The sequence below is a fragment of the Elaeis guineensis genome, chromosome 7 (assembly GCF_000442705.2).
Source record: "Elaeis guineensis isolate ETL-2024a chromosome 7, EG11, whole genome shotgun sequence".
Lineage (NCBI taxonomy): Eukaryota > Viridiplantae > Streptophyta > Magnoliopsida > Arecales > Arecaceae > Elaeis > Elaeis guineensis.
Genome location: NC_025999.2, coordinates 89,503,738 through 89,517,409, shown reverse-complemented (window position 1 = coordinate 89,517,409; position 13,672 = coordinate 89,503,738). Strand labels below are relative to the sequence as shown.

Sequence of the window (13,672 nt, the reverse complement as noted above, 5' to 3'; positions counted from 1 at the left end):
TTATCATTAAACTTTTTCTCCTATTTCTGGAAAGGATTCATTCAGAATCATTATGGCATTAGTAGCTTGTTTTGATTTAGAGCTACATCAAATAGATGTCAAGACTGCATTCTTGAATGGAGATTTAAAAAAAGAGGTGTATATAAAATAGCTTGAAGGATTTTTAGTACAAAAAAATAAAAGGCTGATATGCAAATTAAAAAAATCCATATATAGTTTTAAACAAGCTTCCAGGCAATGGTACTTAGAGTTTAATCATATCATTGCTTCCTTCGGATTTAAGAAGAATATTGATGATCAATGTATATATTTGAAGATGAGCGAGAATAAGTTTATATTTTTAATTTTATATATGGATGATATCTTATTAGCCAGCAGTGATTTGGGTCTCCTGTATGAAACTAAAAATTTTTTTTCTGAACATTTTAACATGAAAGATATGAAAGACGCTTTTTATGTTTTTGGTATAGAAATCTATCGTGATAGGAATAAGAGGTTACTTTGTTTATCTCAAAAAAATTATATTACTAAGATTCTAGAAATATTTGGAATGTCAAGCTGCTTATCAAGTGAAGTGTCAATTGTTGAGTATGATAAATTCAGTAAATTTCAGTGTCTCAGAAATGAGATTGAGAGAAATTAGATGAAGGATATAGCCTAGGCATCTACAGTGGATAGTTCGATATATGTTTAAATATGTACTCATCCTGATATTAGTTTTGCTTTGAAAATGTTTGGTAGATATCAGAGTGATTCAGATATGGACCACTGAAAAGCTGTCAAGAAGGTGATACGGTATCTTCAAAAGACTAAAGACTATATGCTTATTTATAGGATGACTGATCAGCTTGAGGTAATCTATTATTCAGATGTTGATTATGCTGGTTACTTCAATAGTAGAAAGTCCACATCAGATTACATCTTCCTATTGGCTGGTGGAGCAATTTCATGAAGGAGCGCAAAATAGTATATTATTAACTTCTCTATTATGAAAGCTGAATATATAAGCTACTATGAGGCTTCTTTATATGGTCTATGGTTGAAAAAATTCATCTCAAGGCTCGAAGTTATGGATTCTATTTTTAGACCATTGAGAATTTATTATGACAATTCTGCTGTAGTTTTTTTTTCTAATAGTAGCAAGATGACTAATGCAAACAAGCATATTGATGTTAAATATCTTACTGTGAATGAGAGAATTAGTAGTCATTAGATATTTGTCAATTTTATTAGTACTGCTTGTATGATAGTTGACCCTTTGATGAAAGATTTAGTGTCCAAAAATTTCAAAGAGTATGTAAAAGTTATGGATATTTATCTTTGAGATATTTAATTTGTAATAGATATTTATTTTGAGATCTTTTAATGATTTGGTGACTGCTATCACGAATGTTTAATTATTGTTTATATACATTATGGTTGACTTTTATCAAAATTAAAGTAAACAAAAATATCATTTATATGACATAATAATGGGACCATTATTATATATATTATAGTTTTTGAAAGCCTATGTATTTCAGTATATAAGACTGGGTTAAGTGAGAATTATTGATGTCATGATATATAGAAGAAAATATGTCAATTGAGATGTATAACCGCCATGATCTGCATTAATAATTTTTACTTAATCAAAGTATAAAGGATCTTTTAAGGAATAGATAATTGGATAAATTTTAAAATAAGTGTGCACTCATCGGATCGATTTCAAAATTTTGATTCAAGATAGTTGTTTTAAAAATTATTTTTTTTAAAAAAATAAATATTTTTAAAAAATTAAAAAATTATTTTTAAGTGATAATATAGGCCAAGTGGGAGAATATTAGATTTAGCTCCTAATAGGACCTAATTATCACTTAGTTAGGTCTAACTCTTTGGGTTAGCCACATGTCCTGAATCAATTACAGTAAGTCCAATCATATATATATATATATATATATATATATATATATATATATATATATATATATATAATACTCTGTGAAGGAGTATTGGAATGTTACCAACTCAGCTTCTCAGATGAGTTTTATTATGCCATCTGAAAAGAATGCCTCTTCACATTAAATTATGTTATTAATGTATCGTATTATTATATTCTTACAATTAAAGCCTATTTATATAGGTAGTTGAGAATATGAAGTGACCTTAAGAATTTGAATAAATATTATTTTATTATTTATATATAATTTTTTTCAATCTAATCAGATATAAAAAAAATTATTTTCGTACATCCGACCCTGCACAATGCACAGGTCTTCGACTGGTTAATTAAAGAGTCCTATTCCTGATAAGACCTAGATTAGAAGTTCAACTCTAATTAGGATTAAGTCTTCGATGGGACAAAATAAGTGTAGGTATAAATAGAGATGGTCTGCTCCCTTTTCTCCAACTCCCAGGAGGGTGAACAATTTCCATCAATCATTCACATAAAGAAGGGTGAGGAGAGAGAAGATCAACCATTCGCGAAGGAAAATCAAATGCTTTGCGGGCTGTGTGATCATCGTATTGATGAGACGATGGTGCAAGATATGATTTATTTATAGTTTTAAATTTTATATGAATATCGGAGTATGATCCAGTCATAAAAGAATTAAATTATCTAACATAAAAAAAGAACACTTTTGCACAATTGGGGCTGCAAGGAAGAATAAGTTTAGCCTTATCCTGAATCAAAACAAACACTATAGATGCTTGTCTTTGTATCTTTGTTTAGCATCAGGGTTAGTTAAGTGCCTTCATATCTGACGTCTTTTATTCAATACTTTAGCGTTGAGCCAGTTCTTTGCAATTACCCAGTCTGAGTGAATGTGCAGCTGCTTGGAGGCCTTTGTCAAGAAACCTCAGTGGAAACTAAAATTTGGACTGCATAACATTCCCCAATTCTGTCTCATTTGGAAGGTTCCACTGTCATAAATTCATCTAAAAGAAAAGGGCACAACTCATTTTTATCCTCCGACTGAAACATAGAAATTTGGGTCGTATAAGAGTTTGGGCTTTTGTTTGAATTCATGGATTTGACCATGAATTCTTGTCCTTCTATTGTATGATTTTTGGTATATTCATTAGAAAGGAGAAAAGAAGAAAGGTTTTGCTAAGACTATTAGATTATGTCCATGCAGAAACTAAACAAAGGAATCATTTTGTCTTAACTTTGTCCCTTAATGTGGTTCATATGGGATTTACAAGTCGTAGTTGTGGACATTTATCATTCTACTACCCCTTTTAATTCATTCACATGACAAACGGGATACTAGCGAATCAAGGGAAGAAATTTTTCTACAAAAGTGAAATATATGCTAGTGGCTATGAACAGTTTGTGCCCAAGATGTTTCAAGATAGATGCATGTGATAGTAATGCCTTGAGTTGAGCTATGTACATAACTGAGCACGTGATAATTTCATTTCTTTTCTCGTTTGTATCACTAAACTACATTGTTACCATCTGCATCTAAGATTTTGATCTTAAGAGGTTATAATTGAAGCTCTCCTTCCACCCTCGCCCCCCACACCCCCCCCCCCCCCCCCCCCCCCCAAAAATAGATGAATTAATCAATTGAGTGCAAATGCACTCATGGGAGTCCGCAAATAGAATATTTAAGAATAGACAGAAAGATTTATTGTGGTCTGAAAACGTAGTTTTGGTATGATTGACTACATGAAACGCCATTGACCAACCTCTCCCCCCCCCCCCCCCCCCCTCTCTCTCTCTCTGTATATATAATAGAAAATTATATCCTGCAGAATGTGATGGAATCTAACGGTAGGCGGTGGATTGAGAGATATATTTACTTAAGACAACATTTGGATCTAAATCTATTGACATTCATCACCCTTCTCTAGTAACGGAGATGGGCAAAGTACGTCACCGAGATACTGATGTGCGGTGGAAATCCTGTCCCATGGCCATTCTTTTCACATGGTAACGGTAACCTATCTCTGGGGACACACACCACCCACGAGTGCTTTTCCTAATTAATGTAAAAAAAAAATTATTTATATAAATAATTTAATTTTTAACTTATTTATCAGTTTGATATAAAAATGATAAAATATTATTTTGAATAATATTTTATCATTGCCACATCACTCCCATTTTCCACGTAAACGACGTCAAAAAAAAAAATCAAATAATATGACGTTTTTAAAAATATCATTTAAAATATCTTTTTAAAATTATCATTTAAAATTATCATATAAAAAATGAGATGAAAAATATTTTTGACTTCTTTATTTGAAATATTTAAAAAATAATAATATGAAATGGAGAAAGTAATTTGAAATGGTATTTTTTATTTTAATTAAAATTAAAAATTTTATTTTTTTAAATTTAAAAATTATAATTTTTATTTTTTCTCATTTTTTAAAATTTTTGATTTTTTTATGGCACTTTTATTTTTTTTATTTTTTATTTTTTTGGACATATTTTTTTAAAAAAATTAATTTGAAATGTGGAAAGTAATTTGTAATGATGGTTTTTATTTGAATTAAAATTAAAATTTTTATTTTTTTTTAAATTTAAAATTATAATTTTTATTTTTTTCATATTTTTTTTCTCATGTTTTCTTTTTTTATGTTATTTTTTCTTTTTTTAATTTTTTAAGATTTTTTTGAGATATTTTTTAAAAAAAATTAATTTTAAATAGACAAAATAATTTAAAATTATCTTTTTTATTTGAATTAAAATTAGAATTTTTATTCTTTAAAATTCATTCAAAATTATAATTTTTATTTTTTTCATTTTTTTCTTCTTTTATGATATTTTTTAAAAAAAATTAATTTGAAAAAAAGGAGATTGTAATTTGAAATGATAATTTTTATTTGAATTAAAATTAAAATTTTTATTTTCTTAAAATTTAGAATTATAATTTCTATTTTTTTTCAATTATTTTTTTATGGTATTTTTAATTTTTTTTATAATAACTTTTTTCAGATATTTTTTTAAAAAGTTAATTTGAAATGGGGATACTAATTTGAAATGATAATTTTTATTTTTATCAAAATTAAAATTTTTTATTTTTTTATAAATTTAAAATTTTTATTTTTATTTTATTTTTTACTATTTTTTTTCTTTTTTTTGGAAGAAAAAATTAAAAACGCCAAATAATATGGTGTTTTTAAAAGCGTCATTTAGAATGGAGTTTTTAGAAACGCCATTTGAAATGGTATTTTTAAAATTATCATATTATTTGATATTTTTAAATTTTTATTTTTTGATGTCGTCTACGTGGAAAATGGAGGGTGACGTGATGATGATAAAATATCATTCAAAATAATGTTTTATCATTTTTGCATCAATTTGATAAATAAATTAAAAATTAAATTATTTATATAAATAATTTTTTTTATATATTAATTAGAAAAAAAAAACTCCTGAAAGTTATACCGTTAAGACCACGTGCGAGTCGGATAACGGCAATCAATATGCGGTAAAATATGGAAGTTACAAAATCAAATATCTCTTGACTTCTCCCACATGGCTCACGTATATTGGATTCTGTTGCTTGAGCTGCAATAAAAATCTCAATTGATGGCTTTGGAAAATGTTGGGAAGAGTTGGGAAGCACGCTACCATCCCCTTGCTGCTCCCTGCTCTTGTCACCGGGTGGTGGTACAAAGGAAGCTGTTTGAGGTTTATCAAAAAAAAAAAAAAAAAACAAAAGCTTTTTAAGAGGGGACTCCCCTGCCAGGCTCAAATGGTTTTTTTTGAGACTCAGCAACCTAAGGCCTGTTTCGTGTTACTTGCGATTTATATTTACAGTTTCAAGAATAAAAGAAAAACTATAGGCTAGACTGAGCAACACGTGAGATAAAACTTTTTTTTTTTTACTTATAAAGTTTCTAAATATTTGGTTGCAAGGATTTATTGCATCTGAAAGGGTAAAATTAAGAGAATATAATAGTAAAAAATTTTATGCAAATGCGATATACAATATTAATTTTTATGTAGTATTTTACTAATAAACAATAATAATAAATAAACTTTGGATATTAGCATTTCTATAATGGCAATATGTTCAGCAATCAACTTTTTACTTTAAATTGAGAAGATGTGTTTAATTGGATCTAACTAAGTAAGGCCAAATAATAGCTATATTAGCAATTTTTATTAACTATTTTCTTATGAAGCAATCAATCATAACAAAAGAAAAACAATCCCATTAATTATTCATAAAATTGTTATTACTATTAAATCAAAAGAAATATTTGATTTAAAAATTCAATAAATTAATATTTTTAAAAAACTAAAGTAACTAATATGGAAATGTATAATTTACCTAGAAAATGCAGATATCATCACAAAAAGAAAAACCTTGATGGCATCATATAATAGCAGTATTAGGAGTAATTTGGAATGGATCATTGATGTATGAAGATTCAAGTCCATTATAACTCATTAGGTCCATATTAATGCCTTTCAAGTGGTCTAATTGTTACGGTCTGTCTCGACTCTCGATCGGAGACTATTCTGTCCGATCTCTCGTCGATATGTTTTTTATCCGAATTCTTGGACTGAAAAAGTTTGGTCCAATCTTAGGTCGAAAAACTATCAGTCCTAACTCCTAGTTGGTATGCCACACTCTCTGATTTTTTCTCGGAAGTAGATTGATCGGGCATAGATCCAAAAGGCAGGCACCAACTGACATAGCTGTCAATGCTATCTGACTATAGCTGTCAATGCTACGTGGATGTAACCGTCTGATCCTGAGAGAATTTTTCAGATGTAACCATCTGATCCTGAGAATCACAACCAAATAATTGCACCAAATTTGACTAGTCTTTTTATCGAAAATGGTTATACAACTGTTTTCTCTATAAATACTCAAATCTCGAGGATTCAGATAAGTAATCTATCTCAGAGAGCTAAAATTCTGTTTTTTTATTTGTGTATTCTGACTTGAGCATTGAAGGATCCTCATCGGAGCGTAATCCTTCGGTTCGAACTTTTTTGTAGGTTGCTTCAATATTGTATTTCTCAATTTTTTAACGTCAACCAAAAATAAGCCGCAACAAACAGCATTTAAGCAAATCAGTATCCAATACCATTCTATATATTAAATCTGTTCTCTTAATTTACACAAAATGTTGCTATCGAGAGAGGCGCTACGTACCAAATTCCTATCCCCCGCAGTTGTTAGTAACGGTGGCCCAAACTCTTTTCCATAACCTTTCCGTCTACGTAACGGACATGACTGCCTAAACAATAACGTTTTATGCCGGGCACTGGATTCCCCTAGCCGGCTCCTAAACCGTTATAACGATAATAACCTCCATTATGTTAAACCAAGAACCGAGATTTCTGCTACAGTGAAGGTGAATCACCCGTCCGGTGAAGGTAATCCAAACTCTGAGGTTTAAAATCCAGGAAACCCCTCCGCTCCAAAGACTCTCAGTCGGTGGTCTGAGATTCTCGTCGGCTACGTATGGGCCCCCCGGTCCACTCCGCGGCCCGCTAGACACCACTCCTCTCTACAACATCCAAGATCGAGATCCCGTCGCCGGCGATGGTCGCCGGCATGGAGGGAGCCGATTACCTGCACCGTTTCGTGGAGGAGGCGGACTGGTACAACGGTATTGTGCTCGATGCCCTCATACCGGGCGGTTCCTGGAAGCGCCTCCCCCGCCCTATCCAGTCTTGGCTCCGCAACTACCTCGGCGGCACCATCCTCTACTTCGTCTCCGGCTTCCTCTGGTGCTTCTATATCTACCACTGGAAGCGCAACGTCTACGTCCCACAAGGTCTCTCTCAATCCTCTTCCCTTTTAGTAATTTTTGAACCCATACTGTTTTCTTGATGTTTCTTGCTGAGACCTCTGACGAAGATTCTATTCGTAATTTGGTTTCGATTGGTTTCTTATTTGTTACATTTGATTGGATGACTGATTTTGGGGCGTTTGGAACATGTCGGTTGGGGATCGGCACCGTAATCTTTTATTTTATTAAAGAAAACGCGAGATTCTGTTAATGCTTTTCTTATTCTTGATCAATCTCTTTGTTTTTTTTTTCCCTGAAATGGTTTTTGCGCGATTTCGATTTCCTTATTAGGTGGTTTACCTGATGGGAATATTAGATGTCTCTTTACGCCCATATGATGCTTTCTTACGGAGGATATGGAGTTTTCTTGTAGTCGTCGGTCTCTAGTCTTCACATGGGCTGTCTTCAGACACATTTTTTTTTTTTCTCATGTTGGGACCGCAAGTGGCTGGACCTCATTTTGGCTTGATGCGGACTTTGATATGGAATGAATGCTTTGATTTGCCAAAATTTCTATCCATGCTATTGTAGGGATGACCGTTGAAGATTATTAACTTATTGTGCGGTGAAATCAGCATCGTTGTGTTGTCTATAGCTTGATCTCAAATGCCTGTGTATGAGTTTTAGAATAAATTACGGGCTGTTTGTGGCTTTGTTTAGCGGACATATTTGTTTGACTTCTTCTATGTAGATGTTAATTTCCTGGCTACCTGATTCTCTGTAACTGTGTTGCAATGTAACACTTTGAGAACTAGGATGGGTGGAATCCGGCCAAATATTGGAATACGGATGGGATCAAACTAAGGTCTCCTGTGTTGATACATGAGTCTTTGCAAACCCAGCCCGTTACCACCATCAGGGCCCGCAATGGCATGGATTTTAACATCTACATTAGTTTATTCAATGATTCTGTGGCCATTGTTCATGGAGCAGGATGGTAAACATCATCATGATGGAAATCTTGCTTGCAATTAGGAAGTTAAGATTTGCAGAATTCATGTTTCATTACCTTTCCACTAGCAGCCAAATCATTATCTTCTTACCCTAATAGTTGATTTGCTACTTTGCAACTGTTAACTGCCCATTGTTTGTGCACCTTCATGAGAATATTAACAATTTCTAATGGGACTGATGCCTTCAAAGTTGGTACACAAAATTTCTCCATTAAACTATCAAAACTAAATGGACAAAAAACTCTGGCATTCGGTCTTTCCTTCTAAGGGTCACTGGACTAGTTACCTCTCTTAGAAGTCTGGAATAATCAATGCCCTGCATTGGTCATGTCTACATCAAAATAACTATAAGGACAATAAGTTATTATGATTGATCCATAAGAAATTTGCCTTTAGCTTTTCATTTTGTCTTTCCTACTTTTTTTCTGATAAAAAGTTTCTAGTTACAGAAAGCACGTGCTTGGTATTCTGTAGGATCATTCTTTAATTTCACACACCTTATAATACTTTGTCCAAGAAAATGACTATTTACAGTGAGCATATCTGTCAAAATGTCTGTATTATGCAAATTTCTCCATATGTATAGATTATGTAACACTAGTATTTAGCATGAGCTAAGCATGTGCCTTGAGAGGAGTGGAGTCAAAGGAAAGATGGAGTAGAACTGGTTCAGGGTGAGCCATTAAGGCACCTACCTTAAGGCAGAATGTTTGCTATGCGGCAAAGGGTGTTCAGAAAAAGAAAACATGCTTTACTTCCCAGAAAAGGTGTTTAGTAAGAGAAAGACATGGTGAAGTTGAGAAGTTGTGTGTAGCTTTTGTAATTCAATTGAGACAGACATATGGAATCCCGTAGCGATGTAAAATCTTTTGTTTCTTGGGTGGAGTCAAAGTCTTGCATAGTAAAAAGCAAAAAAGAATATGGAAGTGTGAAGTCCAAATAAGGGTGGAAATGCATATTAGGGTTCCATTATATGATAGCATACACAGGACAAATACACATATGGGGATCCAGATTAAATGGAGACATCATTTCACTGTTTCAGTTCCCTCCTCTTCTTTTTCAACCATAAACCTTTTGTGTCTCTGGCAAATTTGCCCCATGTGTATACATTGTTTATTATCGCACAAAGACAAATGTGAGGATCCATAATACATGGAGACATGCTATTCCGTGTTTCCGTATTGCTCTCTTCTTTTCCACTGCAAACCTTTGGTCTCTTTATGTATATCTTTTGATACTGTGCTTGTGTCTGTAAGCATATGGCTTATGTACGAGAGGTGTGTGTGCATGCCTGTGTGCACGTCTCTTTGTCACAATCAAATAATGATTAATTTTTCCTCATTTAAATTTTCGTTCATTCTGCTTCCCCTGCATATGTTATTAATCGCATAATTATTGCAACTTTCTTTTGATCCTTGATAGATTTCATTTGTACCATATTTTCTCAATTTTGTTTTGTTTTCTCCCAGCTGACTTTACAAGTTTTCAGCTCCTTTGGGTGTACATGGATAGAGATGGAAATTCATGCATCATTTTGGTATACAAAATCCAGTTTAGCATTATGGAAGCGGTTGACTAATTACTTAAAAGTTCATAGATATATGTGAGTTTCCCTAAATCTTCACAAGTAACCAATGATGCCTTGAATAGTCTATCATGTGTTGAATGGTCTTTTCAGGTTGACAGTGCACATCTTTTTTACCACTTATAGGCTTCCTTTAATCTTCATTTCTGCAAAACGAGATTTCTAACAGAATTTGGAGGTTTAGCTTTCTGAATCTGGCAATGCTGTCTGCATTACTGAGTATTTGTTTAATTCCCTGGTATCTGCAGATAGATTTTTACATGTTTGACGTCATATCTTTTCAAGGCAGATGCAGATGGGTTTCATATAAAGAAAGTAATATTATGTGTCACTTATTCCTCCTCCTCCTTTCCCTCCTCCCCACCCACATTTCCTTTTCGAAAGTGTTGGTGCAAAAATCCGCTTGCGCCGGAGAAGCTGGAGTCGGGGAAGTCGCGGTCGCCGTCGGGACCTGCAAGGGAAGTCTAAACCGGAGGTGGGGTTGCTCCGGCAAGACCCTCCGACGCTCAAGTCAGTTCTCTGCCTCAACAAGAATGGAGTGCTCGAACGGAGAATTTAGCAGAGTTTTGAGATAAGAAATGAGCTTATAGAATAACGTATCTGGGTCTCCTTTTTATAGGCGGAGGAGGTAACGGATTGATGGCAACGTTTGTAACCGCCTGGTAGTGGGCTGCCCAGGGTCAGGCGGAATTTGCTGCGAAGAGTAGTGGAGTAGACCCGTGGCCATCACTGGGGCGTGCCACGTGGAACCTGCCGTGGGAAGTGGGGCGGCGTGTGCTGTCGCGTCTTGGCAGCGGATGGGAGAATCGTGCGGTATCCATTGCAGGAGGTGGAGCAGGATCGTGACCGTTTATCGTGGTTTGCCAGGTAGTAATGGAGCCGCGTGGGATCCGTCGTAGGGAGCGGAGCAGTGTTGCGACTGTTACTGCGGCCTGTCAGGGAGTGATGGAGCTGCGCGGAATCCGCCGCAGGAAGTGGAGCAGGATCGTGGCCGTGATTGTGGCCTGGGAGCGCAGATCTGCTGGCTGAAGTTCGGCAGCGGTCGGAGTCTGGCCCCCGTAGGGGTCCGAGCAGAGTCCTCCTTGCGGTTGGGGTCGTGGGTGGAGCCCGGCTCCCGTGGGAGTCCGGGTGGAATCCCCTGCAATCAAAATCAGATGCAAAGTCCGGCTCCCGTAGGAGCCCGGACAAGGCTTACCGACAGCTGAGGTTGAGGACGGAGCCCGGCTCCCGTAGGAGTTCGGACGGAGTCCGGACGCAGTCTGTCTGTAGCCGTCGGAGTTGGGGACGAAGCCCGGCTCCCGTAGGAGTCCGGGCGGAGTCTTCCTGCAATCAAGGTTAAAAGCCAAGTCCGGCTCCCGTAGGAGTCCGGACGGGGCTTACCAGCAGTTGATGTTGAGGACGGAGCCCGGCTCCCGTAGGAGTCCGGGCGGAGTCAACTTGAGGTCGGAGTTGTCGGCGGAGTCCGGCTCCCGTAGGAGTCCGGACGAAGTCTGTCTGCAGCCGTTGGAGTCGAGGACGAAGCCCGGCTCCCGTAGGAGTCCGGGCGGAGTCTTCCTGCAATCAAAGTTAAAGGCGAAGTCCGGCTCCCGTAGGAGTCCGGACGGGGCTTACCGGCAGTTGATGTTGAGGACGGAGCCCGGCTCCCGTAGGAGTCCGGGCGGAGTCAACTTGAGGTCGGAGTTGTCGGCGGAGTCCGGCTGCCGTAGGAGTCCGGACGAAGTCTGTCTGGCAGCCGTTGGAGTCGAGGACGAAGCCCGGCTCCCGTAGGAGTCCGGGCGGAGTCTTCCTGCAATCAAAGTTAAAGGCGAAGTCCGGCTCCCGTAGGAGTCCGGACGGGGCTTACCGGCAGTTGATGTTGAGGACGGAGCCCGGCTCCCGTAGGAGTCCGGGCGGAGTCAACTTGAGGTCGGAGTTGTCGGCGGAGTCCGGCTGCCGTAGGAGTCCGGACGAAGTCTGTCTGGCAGCCGTTGGAGTCGAGGACGAAGCCCGGCTCCCGTAGGAGTCCGGGCGGAGTCTTCCTGCAATCAAAGTTAAAGGCGAAGTCCGGCTCCCGTAGGAGTCCGGACGGGGCTTACCGGCAGTTGATGTTGAGGACGGAGCCCGGCTTCCGTAGGAGTCCGGGCGGAGTCAACTTGAGGTCGGAGTTGTCGGCGGAGTCCGGCTCCCGTAGGAGTCCGGACGAAGTCTGTCTGGTAGCCGTTGGAGTCGAGGACGAAGCCCGGCTCCCGTAGGAGTCCGGGCGGAGTCTTCCTTTGAGGTCGGCATTGTGGGCGGAATCATTGATTCTGTTGAGGACTTCGGCTGTGGGTATTTTATACCCAACAGAAAGGGTATGCAGATGCCTTCCCTTAAATTCCTTCTGCTAAAACTTAAACATCTCCATTCAAGCATACTATTAAAAAATTATTTTTTTTTCTTATATAAAATGTCACATGACTAGCTTCTTCAAGTTGAAAATATTTTAGGATGTGGCATGGGAGAAATTATTTGCAGCATAATATTCTTTATTTGTCTTTATGTCAATCGAGAGGACATCACTGGTTTACATGAATCAGTTAAAAGGGCTCGTTTGATGCTTGCCTCATCTCACACCTCAATGCAGGCTCTCAAAGAATGCCTTGAGGCTTGATGCCTGAAGCATGTCCTGAGCCTTATACGGAACCTTTTACAGAAGACTTACAAAGTAGGATATTAGTTATTTTCGCATCAAATGGAAGGAAATCATCAATTGTGTTTTTCTATATGGACTCTAATGCCATATTCAATTTGGCTGTTGTACAATACAAGATTTTTGGAGATATCAGAATGGGATGGCAATGGAACAAAAACAATTTATTTTTTCGATATATTTGGTTTTGTAATTAAGTTTCCACATAAAAAGACTTATGTTCCTTCGTTGCTTTTCTGACATGGATTTTCTAGATGTTTCTTTTGTAAAAAAGAAAATTCAAGAAGCTTATGCTTTAGAAAAGCCATATTGTCTTTGAGTGGCCAGATTGTCACTATGCCCCATCTTAAAAAAAAGACTTTCACTCTTGATGGATTTATTGAGCTTTGATATAACACTAGTAGTGAACCCTTGTTGTCAAAAACATAGACGACTCAAAATAATTTCTTGTTAAGGTAATAAGAAGTCCTAAGGGCAATAAAACATTCAAATGTATGGTCTCTGCTTGACTAGAATGAAAATTTAGCTTTTTGTAAAATTCCTTCTCTTAAATTTGATGGGCACTATCATGTCATGTTGGCTACTGTAGGGTTCGACTGCTTTTAAGACTTGTGGCCTTGGCTTGACTAGAATGAAAATTTAGCTTTTCGTAAAATTCCTTCTCTTAAATTTGATGGGCTCTATCATGTCATGTTGGCTACTGTAGCGTTC

General features: G+C 36.7%; 1 pseudogene; it reads left to right on the top strand.

Annotated features, from left to right (window-relative positions):
• The first annotated feature begins 7,337 nt into the window (after window positions 1-7,337).
• Window positions 7,338-13,672, top strand: part of LOC140859497 (delta(7)-sterol-C5(6)-desaturase-like) — a 13,477-nt pseudogene continuing 7,142 nt past the window's right edge.